Here is an 11,562-nt window from a genome sequence, read left to right as displayed (position 1 = left end):
GAGTGGTTTATAAAAAGGGCTTTTAAGCCTTGTAGAATTGGAATTTTGAATAATATTTTGGAAATGTTGAATTTTGATGAATTTTAGATTTTATCTCGACTTTAGAAGTATGAAAACGAATGGGGAGGGAAGGGTGTGTGATGGCTATTTTGGCTGCGCTGTCTGCTGTTTGATTACCAGGTATATTTGAATGGCTAGTGTTCCATAATAGGCTGATAGATTTATGTATTTGTTTTAATTCTGAAATGAATACCATGAGGCAGAGAGAATATATATGTACATGTGAGGACAACAAAATTGATAAGATAACAAAAGGTGGAAAATAACAACGGGTAGAAACTAACAAAAGAAGCCAACAGATGATTGGCGTTGATAGGTGATTAGCAATAGACAATGGAAGCCAACACTTAAGTTATCATAGATAAGTAATTGGTGTGGGGAAATGTTTTATTCTACAAATAGATACTTAGTACAGTGTGGCCTGCGTTTGTTCTCGGACCGCATGTGATGTGACCCTGTCATTAACTTAGGTGAGAAATAGTCTGAAACTTGATGTGTTGAATTTGGCAGCCAGTGGAATAGCCGCGAAATAGCAGATGTCGACTGTTCCCCTTCAACTGTTCGACATCAACTGACCGCTCATACATAGCTACGATGAACACATTCATCACGTTTTACTCAACGTTCTGCTGAATTTCCATCGCCTTCAGAATACCGTGGACATTTCGATACCTTTCTGTTTCCAAGACACTTATCTTTGACACTTTTCTTTTAGTCTAAAAATGTGAATGATCGAGTTTCCTGCCTTGCTCGCTGTAGTGAAGAACGGGTATTGTCTTAACAACTGAGTATGATTTCGAGCTCAGATTTCGATAATGACGTCAAACGTTATAAGACTGCTGAACTGTTTACGATTCACAATCGGCTCAAGAACGCTTCCAAAACCTGACATCACTTCCATGCCCAGTCAACCACATACAAACCCACAACCACCCTCACCCAGTGAGTGAGTGAGTGAGTTATGTTTAACGCCGCTTTTAACAGTATTCCAGTTACATCGCGGCGTGTCAGCTTAATGTGGGAGGAAAGCCCGAAGTGATGCAGGTCTCAGACGTTTACCACTTCGGTGAAACCCACGAGCACGGGTATGGTGCTGACAAACCTAGAAACATAATCGGGGCGAACCGGGATTCGAACCCACAATCATAGGTTTCAGGCGTGCCCAAGGGACGCAACTCTGCACAGTGAATCGCGGCGCCTTAGACGACTGGGCCACCCGTGCCCCCCCCCCCCCCCCCCTCACCCAGACCCTCACCAACCATCACCATCACCATCACCCTCACCAACCATCACCCTAGCCCCCACCACCATGACGCCCCCACCCGACCCCACCCTCACCAAACATCACCCTCACACTCACAATCACCTCGTCCATCTCCATCTCCAACCGCTCCACCACCGCCAATGCGCGCCCTACGCCCTACGCCCTACGCCCACCCACACCCACACCCGCACCCACACCCACAACCTCGCCCTCGCCCTCACCCTAACCCTCATCCCGCCATTCCATTTGTTCCCATTCTATCCAATAACATCCTGTCCTTGTTATTTCGAACCTCTTCGTACTTCATGCACGCCCTCCATTCCGGCGTGGATGTGATCATGAACATGGAAGTGGTACAGCCACTTCCCGACTCTCACCGCGTACATGCGAACCGAAGCGAACACGCTGGGGAACAGCTGGGTGACGTCATTTGTATGAGGCTTGTCTTCAAAATTTATAATATCGTTGCCATGGAAATGCACTGAATGCATGTCCACCTCTGTGCCGAGAGTCAGGAGGTACCAGTCCACCGTCTGACCCTCCATAATGAGTGGAGGTCGGTGGTTGCCGCACAGGTAGCCGTTGATTGCCGAAACGGTCAACATGGCAAGTCAGTTTCCAATACATGTATCCCTTATCAATTCATAATGATTTTTATCAGAAGCTTGTTCAAAATGACCCCACAACTAGATAACCCGAAGTTTTCTCAGTATATGTACACAACTGATTCCGTAACGGAGACATCATGACAAACTGAATCCAGAAGTAGAATCAATGAGACCCGAACGAGTGAATTGATTCTACTCAAGGAATCAACAGATTCGAGTGACGTCTCCGGCCATGTTGATATATGCCTTAACGTATACTTTTCCCTATAACTCTCCATAATGGCCCATAGTTGCGACAGTATTACTTGTTTAAAATGCACGTTTAGAATGGCCAGTGGATTCCTGGTTCAGACTCAACTGCGAAACAATAGCGTGACGTTATCAAAATGGTTTAAAACTCGTAAAACCCAGGGCACGGGTGACTAAGACGCGCAATTCGCTGTGCAGATTTTGTCCCTCAGATGTGAAAGAAAACTATGATCGTGGTTCGAATCCTGGTTCGCCGTAATAAAGTTCCAAGGTTCGTCAGCACCATTACTCTGCCCGTAGATTTCACTTAAGTGTTCAGTGTCTGAGATCTGCACGACTAAAAGCTTTCTCCCACATCAAGATGACAGGGTGTAATATATCTGGAAATACTGAGAGTGTTTGATAATCATCAAAACCCATGGTATCATAGTGTAGCCCACATCCGCCTAAATTACTCTCCGGTTACAAGTTGATGAAATATTCAGTCCATGCTCACCATGCATAAGGTTACTTTCCATAAACCCCTCGTTATCTTTGTTCACCATCGAGGCGTTCCCCGCAAAAAGCAAAATGTTCTGATCCAAATACCAACTCTGATTTTCATCAATCATGGAGAAATAAAGGGCAAAGTCAGCGTCAACATTCCTCCGGATTCGTTTGCCTCTTTCTAGTTTTAAAGCTCCTTTCCTGCAAACAACGAGAGGCCCAACAAGACCGGAGTTCACATCCATCACAGGATTCACATCAGAGTAGTATATACGTGCCACACATTCGGGATCACTCGGTCCAGGACCGTCTGATTCCGTGACATTCCAAGTAAACGTTCTCACGCCCATCGGTGGAACACTTGGCTGATCCGAGGCGCTGAAGTTGCCATCATTACTGTTGTACATAGTGAAGTCCGTGCGCTCTGATGGTGTAATTTTGTTTGGTGGCGCCGTTTTTCAAACACTATCTCCAGAACGTCACCGACCTCCAGGCGTGTGATTGGATCAAGAAGACCAAGGTATTCCTCGTCAACTGCGCGCATCACAGGGTTGCTGAAAGTGTCATCCGTGTACTCCTGATACTGGGCCTTGTATGTGTCACCTATTGTTGTGTCGCTCTCGCTTACGAACCTTGCACCATGGCTTCAAAATATGCGTTCAAAGGTCAAATAACAGTGTTTTGACTAGAATAGAATGTCATTTAACACCAGTTTATTTATTTGGGTCAAAATGGCTAGATTATTTTCACATAATTTCAATTTCTTGCTCCTTTCTCGTACGTGACTGGCTGTTCTAGCATCACATCAAATGTATAGTGAAGGCTTTAATCTTAATTGCTCACAATTACACTAATCGACTAAATATTCGAACGTTTTATGCAGATAACTCCTTGAATTAAGAGATTAACCACACATGACATATTTAAAAAGTGTATTCAATGTCTATGTTAAGGTTTGGAAACATCCTTGACAGAGAGAGACCTTAAAATACATCGCTTGTGCGCATGCGTGGATGTATAGCTTTGTGGGTTTTTATACTTATTGAAATGATATATGGTTTACCTTCCTTCTGCTGTAAACGGTTCGTTAAGAATCGCGTCTTTTCTGTTGGGAATGTAATTCCATGGTACCTCCATTACTTGTATGAACTTCCGGACAACTTGTCCACCCAGCGGAAGTGACGTATCTGGATCAGTAGCAGCTCCACAGCGCATCACATTGTAAATAGCCTTCATGCCTGCAGTGTAGTGGTCGTTCGTCCGACAAACCAGACCCCACGAAACACAGCACCATAGTTTACCAATCAGTTCGCCATTGCAGCCGTATTTTCCGCAAAGCCCTTTAAATAACGTTAAGATCATTATTCCATTTTCTTTCTGGGATGCTAAAATATATAGCTGATTATTTATTCAGGTTTTGCCCTATAAAAAATAGATCTATATAGATCGCTGTATAAAATGTCATAAAAGGCAAAGTATTGTGAAAAATAATAAGTGTTCACTTCCTCATTTCACAGAAAACATTCTGTTTTAAATCTCTGACCGAAAAATTATAAAGGACGGGACATTTTCTTCAACGGGGGTGGTGGGCAGGGATCGGCGGTTGCTTTTGGGGTTTGTTTTTTGTTATTGTTGGTGGGTTTTTTTTTGTTGTTTTGGGGGGGGGGGGGGGGGGGGGGACACCTCATGATTATGTGTAAATAAAAAACTGAGCCTCCATCTACATGAAAAAAATAACTCAGACTCAATAAAAGGTCTCGACCACAATATGGCCATCCTCAGCAGTACAGAGTATTTCGTGAGCATGACGTGGCCATGCTAGACAGTATGCCTGGAACCCTTATTTATTGATAATTATTTCAAATCTTCCATTTCAAGAGGCCATAAGAGTTGTTGACTGTGAGGTGAAATGATTATTTAGCATCATTTACCCTTACTTGAAAAAAATTCAATATAAACGTTTTTATAAATAAAAATAGTTTATTGCCATAACCTAAACTGACGAGCAAAAGAAACGTCACCAAACAACATCGTTCCTAAAACCAGAGCAGGACGTCAAGGAAGACACTTGTATTGTCCAAAGACATGAATTAACAACATCATTACAAGTTATGCTATGAGAATCAAGTTGGCCTAAATTTACCCTATTGCAGTTTGAGAAGCATAAGTTGTGTGGATGAAGGGTTTGTTTTGATCAGGATATGCAAGGGTGGGGGTTGTTGTAAGGGCTTGCTTTTGTTTTTTGAATGTCTGTTGGCAACTGTTGGACCAAGGCCAAACCTAAACAAATGATGAGGATTGGATCTGGGTGACTGAATCTATTTTTGAAGGATCACCATGGATGCCATTTTTGCTGAAGATATGCCCTTAGTGGGTGACTTGTTTGACGCAAATTTACATTTGCTTGGTCTTAGAGTCCTGCTTCTTTGATCTTTTTGAATACTGCCTTGAATTGATTCAAATGCTATGAAAACGTTTTAGAAAATGTTATGATGTCAATACATATATTTTGGTGCCTCTGAAATCATAAACTGAAATGCCATAGGGGCGGTTTTAGGCCGAAAGGGAGGCGATTTCATCCAAAAAACACCATTGGGGGTAATGAAAGCTGACTTTTATTTGTATCTGGGTGGAGTGGTATTTGACAAAAGACACCAGCACAATCAAGGACACCATACATTTTGCCAGGGATGTCGCCAATATATGGCATCTTTAAAACCCGGTAGAGAGAAAAATATAGGCTTTGGATATGCATTAATGCGTCTATAATCTACGGCAAAGCAGTAAGAGCTATCACGTTTTTAACCATGACAGCGGGAGCTTGCCATTCAGAAGAACCAGGCTGAATGATATTGGCACCTCTCTGGATTCTCATGGGCCTGGCGTCACCTGTTTATATTTTGTGATGATGTAAGTGAGTGTATGTACATGTACGTGGGTCTCTGACCTTGTACCACATCACCCACAAGCTCTGTAATTAAAAAGTACATTCTTCCAGCAGTTGTGAGTACAAACATGTCGAGTTGACCAGTTGTCTGTCAATTTAAAGAAAACTTCACACTGGGTTATGCTGCACATGGTGTTCTTATATAAAAATGCTTCATACTGCTATTTTCATTACCTGTATCATCCCCCAAACCCAAATGTCAAATGGTCCGCCCCTAAATCTCTCAAATAATACTAAATATTTGTCAGAGGTTGTCATGTTGGGCATCATACTGAGAGTTGTCATAGACAACGGAAGTACTTACCTGGGTGTCTGAAGGTAACGTTGAGAGTCTTCTTGGTTACCGGAAGTACATACCTTGGTTTCTGGAGATCATGTTGACAGCTTTTATGTATCCCGGAAGTACATACCTGGGTGTCTGGAGGTCATGATGAGAGTCTTCATGGATCCCGGAAGTACATACCTTGGTGTCTGGAGATCATGTTGACAGCTTTTATGGCTACCGGAAGTACATACCTGGGTGTCATGATGAGAGTCTTCATGGATCCCGGAAGTACATACCTAGGTGTCTGGAGATCATGTTGAGAGTCTTCATGGTAACCGGAAGTACATACCTGGGTGTCTTGGGATCATGTTGAGTGTCTTCATGGATCACGGAAGTACACACCTTGGTGTCTGGAGGTCATGTTGAGAGTCTTCATGGATCCCAGAAGTACATTTCTGGGTGTATTGGAATCATGTTGAGAGTCTTCATTGATCACGGAAGTACATGCCTGGGTGTCTTGGAATCATGTTGAGAGTCTCCATGGATCACGGAAGTACATCCCTGGGTGCCTTGGAATGATGTTGAGAGTCTTCATGGCTACCGGAAGTACATACCTGGTTGTCTTGGAATCATGATGAGAGTCTTCATGGCTACCGGAAGTACATACCGGGGTGTCTGGAGGTCATGTTGAGAGTCTTCGTGGATCCCGGAAGTACATACCTGGGTGTCTTGGAATAATTTTGAGAGTCTCCATGGATCCCGGAAGTAGCATACCTGGGTGTCTTGGAATCATGTTGAGAGTCTTCATCGTAACCGGAAGTTCATACCTGGGTGTCTTGAAATCATGTTGAGAGTCTTCATCGTAACCGGAAGTTCATACATGGGTGTCTTGAAATCATGTTGAGAGTCTTCATGGATCCCGGAAGTATATACCTGGGTGTCTTGGAATCATGATGAGAGTTTCCATGGCAACAGGGAGTTCATACCTGGGTGTCTTGAAATCATGTTGAGAGTCTTCATGGATCACGGAAGTACATACCTGGGTGTCTTGGAATAATGTTGATAGTCTTCATGGATCACGGAAGTACATACCTGGGTGTCTTTGAATCATGTTGAGAGTCTTCATGGATCACGGAAATACATACCTGGGTGTCTTGGAATCATGTTGAGACTCTTTATGGATCACGGAAGTACATACCTGGGTGTCTTTGAATCATGTTGAGAGTCTTCATGGATCACGGACATACATACCTGGGTGTCTTGGAATAATGTTGAGAGTCTTCATGGATCACGGAAGTACATACCTGGGTGTCTTTGAATCATGTTGAGAGTCTTCATGGATCACGGAAATACATACCTGGGTGTCTTGGAATCATGTTGAGAGTCTTGATGGATCACGGAAGTACATACCTGGGTGTCTTTGAATCATGTTGAGAGTCTTCATGGATCACGGAAATACATACCTGGGTGTCTTGGAATAATGTTGAGAGTCTTCATGGATCACGGAAATACATACCTGGGTGTCTTGGAATTATGTTGAGACTCTTTATGGATCACGGAAGTACATACCTAGGTGTCTTTGAATAATGTTGAGAGTCTTGATGGATCCCGGAAGTACATACCTAGGTGTCTTTGAATAATGTTGAGAGTCTTTATGGATCACGGAAGTACATACCTGGTTGTCTTGGAATCATGTTGAGAGTCTTCATGGATCCCGGAAATACATACCTGGGTTTCTCAGAATCATGTTGAGTGTCTTCATGGATCCCGGAAGTACATCAGACGCCGACTTCTGGTTGTCGCCATTCATGAAATTGTCACCGTTGAAGGTCAAAGTGTGAAGGTCAACCTCTGTCCCTATGCCAAACACGTGCCATCGGACCATGCCACCAGCACACATGTCAAGGCCGTCCAGATTGCCGTATAAGCGCCCATTTATTCCTTGAGAAAAATTACATTTGTTATTTATTTAATATTGTGAAAGAATTGCAAATATATGTTAAAACATAAAAAGAATATGATTAAATGCACAATACATCCATGTTATCATTCACTCTTGAAACTATTGAAGACAACGGCTTTCTCTTGAAGCTCTTTATTAAACAATTTAAATTTTCCTCATATTAGATTCGTTCGTGATGAAAACAAAAAGACTTATGTTTACGTCCTCTGCATATTCTCCCAATCCGAGAGTGAGCATTCACTTCGGGTCACCGAATGACAGTATTAAGCACATACATCTCCTCCTACCGTGCATCAGGTTGGATTCTATGAATTCGGCCCCTTTTTTTAAGGAAGGATTGACGCCATCCATTTTCATGTTCTCTTCCAAATACCAGGACTTGTTTTCGTCGCTCACAGAAAACATCAGAAAAAAGTCCTTAGTCACATTAATCTGGAATAGAATATGATGCTTTGAAATCGAGTTACATTCATTAATTTCCTCACCTCGCTACAGAAAGGATGAAGATGCTGTCGTACAGTTTTGTATGCGTCTTCCTGTTTTCGGTGCCACGGAGGGCAGTATGCACACAAGGATCCTTTCCATAGCTATATCATTTATCCATGGTTTCGAATCTCAGTTTCGCTCCGATGTTGATGCTTTCGTCTTTTCTCCCACATTAGGCATGATACGCCGTGATAAAACAGGAATACTTTCCAGAGCCGAGCTAAACCTGTCTGTACCAAATTCTTGACACAAATTCTTGTAGACAAAACCTTGCCTACCTGATTCCCACTTTCATCCAAAGACCCTTTTCTACATATCAGCATTGGGCCTACCAAGCCACTGTAGGTGTCTTTAGTTACGTCAACGCTGGAAGTGTACATTCGGGTCAAACATGGCGGGTCTTCCGGCGTGGGTCCCATCTCTTCCGGTATTGTCCAGTAATATTTGAGGATTCTCTTGGGTACCACATAGTCATCGTACCTCCCTGTCGGAGATTCAAAGTTGTTGAATAGGGGCGTATAGGGTCAAATAATTAATACACTTTTTATCTGAAATTTCTTTTATCCTTAGACCTGCAGTGCCGTGAGTTGAGTCTTCAATTGAAAGTTTGGTCGAGTAATTTCATAACGAAACATATTTGAAGGGAGATACAACTTGACTTGTCCCTTGAATTGCATTTGCAAGCAAACTAAAGTCATATAAAACTTCAAGAAGTAAAAGAAAGGAAGTAACTCTGTCACGGATAAATGAGAGAATGTTGTTTTGTGCCTCAGTCGGAAATATTGACTGATGTTACCGTAGATGCCGTCGTTGTAGAGGGAGCCTTCACTCAGTTTGCTGTATTGCACGCCGTGGGGATGGATGGAGTAGGCGCGAGAGGCTTTGTTGTAGAAAACGACCTTGACCAGGTCGTCGACCTCGGCCCTGATCACAGGGCCCAAGAATCCCAGGTGCGCCTCGTTGGCGTCCCGTGTCTTCTCCTGGTTAAACATGCAGTCGGTGTACTCCTTCAACAGCGCTTTTTTGTAAACGCCGCCAATATGCGGAGAGTCCTTCTTGAAGAACACTTCCAAAGGAAAACGACTGCAGATTATTCAGGATGTAATTCAAAACTTCCATCTAGACTTAACACCAATCTTCATAAAGATTATTTTGGCAGGTGAGTCCCATATCTCAATGAATATCTAGATTGTGTTTAGTTGGATCAATTTTCACTCGTCAAGGTTTTGTACCTAAGATTGAGATGCCGTGGGGTGGGGATGTCAGTCTTTCTGATTTGGTTGATGCATGTCATCGTATCCCAATTGCGTAGACCGATGGTTATGATGTCAAACACTGGATTGTCTGGTCCAGACTCGATTATTTAAAGACCGCTGTCATATAGCTGGACATTTGCTGAGTTTGTTATTAAACAACAACCAAAGAAAATCGAATTGGAGTGATGTCGCCTCATGTGCAAGCATCAGCTGATGAATACATTATGAGCAATGATTCACAAGAGAATGATGAGACAAATCAATGTGTGCAAAAGTGCACACTACAATTCTGTCATGAAGAGCCTCCACGTTAATCAAACCACGCACTCCCATTATAACTGGTAGATATGAGCGATTGAGGAAAGTGCGAGGGTGGTGGGATCCAATCAACAACACCAAGAGAATACGAAAGGACGGGTGCAGCATACATGTAACTATTTGTGGCTTTGTCTTTGTTCACCTCTGAACCCCAGATTTTCTTAAATTAGGTCTACATGTGTATTCTGCCCGAAGTTTTTTCTTGACATAGGCATTCTGGAGTTTGTCCCTAACCTGCATCCCTAAGAACGTGAAGGCCTGGCTTTCCACGAGAAGGTCAATGACTCCCCCAAGTAAACTGACCGATCCAATCTCTTCTGATGACAGATGTACCAATGTTGCCAATGTCATTAGAAAAGGATTCGACAATGAGAATCTGTTTTTCTAGTGTGGATTTTCCTTTTGCAATAAGTTCAAGGTCATCCATGTAAAGGAGGTGAGTAAGGGCTGTATTATTATTTTCATTTTTATTAATATTGTTGTTGTTTATACAACAACAAATACCCTAAAATGAATATTTTGTCAATTAGTCAAACTGCACATCTGTCAACTTAATTTACCTGACAGAACATTTGATTTCCTTTATTTAATAGTTCTGAGTTTTAAATTGGAGGAAGGAATTGGGGGAACGTAAGGAATGTGCGTGATGACGTGGGTGATGGAAAGAGGCGGCGATGAGGGGTGTGGTTTGAGAGCAGGTTTTGTGAAGGGGCTAAGGGAAAAGATTCCGATGTGCCTTCGGAATGGGAAACGGGAATGCTTTATGGTGGCGAGTGCTGGGGGAGGGAACGTGGGAGTGATTTATATTCGTCACAGTATATTTTAGTGGGGAGGGGATAGGTGGGGGGTCGACGATGGTGGTGTTGGTGATGGAGGTAAAATGAAGCGAGTGATTTTACGTCACGTCTATCAATACAAAACATAGAGTTACCTCCCCTCCTCTGTCAGGTCGCTGCCGTCATATCTATTCCTGCCGGACGGGGCGTAGTCCCACATCTCTTCCTCGGCAGTTATGTAGTAACGTCGTATGTTTTCAATACTGAAGTCAACACGTGGGACGGAGTTACAGTGATTGACTTTCAGGAAGGCTTCCATCCCATCTGAAATGGCGTTATCCATCAAAAACTAAACACACATGTACATATAAGTTACTACATTGTTATGGAATTTATTGTTGAAGAAGGATTGTAATTATAACCGTTTTATGTTGTTTCAGTTGAGATTCGGTGGACGTTCATTGCATTGTCTCTGGCCAGTGATTAGTCGTCGGGAATGTGGTACCATTTAATGTAAACAGTTGTCAGGAAGTTGCTATATTGAGATGCTTGTGTGGTGTGTTAACCTCCGGTATACCGTGGACTGGTGAGGACACTGTAAAAATTTCCAGAAGCTAGTTAGACAGTATATGATTGGGCAAGATCGTGTTACGTACATCTCGCGCATTTCTTTAAATCGGTACCAGCTTTCATGTGAGGATCGCGTATCATCATATTTTTATCACTTACTTTTGCTATCACCACTGTATTTTTATATTTCATACTGAACACTGCCATCATAGTGTATATTGCCATTGAATATTGTACCACCACTCCAGTGTGTTCTGTCATTGTAATTGCTTGACAGTAATTTGTGTTGATTTGTAAACCTAGTTAATTTTGTT

General features: G+C 42.6%; 1 pseudogene; it reads right to left on the bottom strand.

Annotated features, from left to right (window-relative positions):
* Positions 1-1,605: 1,605 nt before the first annotated feature.
* On the bottom strand, positions 1,606-11,021 carry LOC139451760 (hephaestin-like protein; annotated as a pseudogene).
* Between the last annotated feature and the right edge of the window lie 541 nt (positions 11,022-11,562).

Source organism: Haliotis cracherodii, unplaced genomic scaffold (genome assembly GCF_022045235.1).
Source record: "Haliotis cracherodii isolate W230 unplaced genomic scaffold, xgHalCrac1.p SCAF_9, whole genome shotgun sequence".
Taxonomy (NCBI): Eukaryota; Metazoa; Mollusca; class Gastropoda; order Lepetellida; family Haliotidae; genus Haliotis; species Haliotis cracherodii.
The sequence above is the reverse complement of the archived record's forward strand: the minus strand, read 5'-3'. Positions and strand labels throughout refer to the sequence as shown.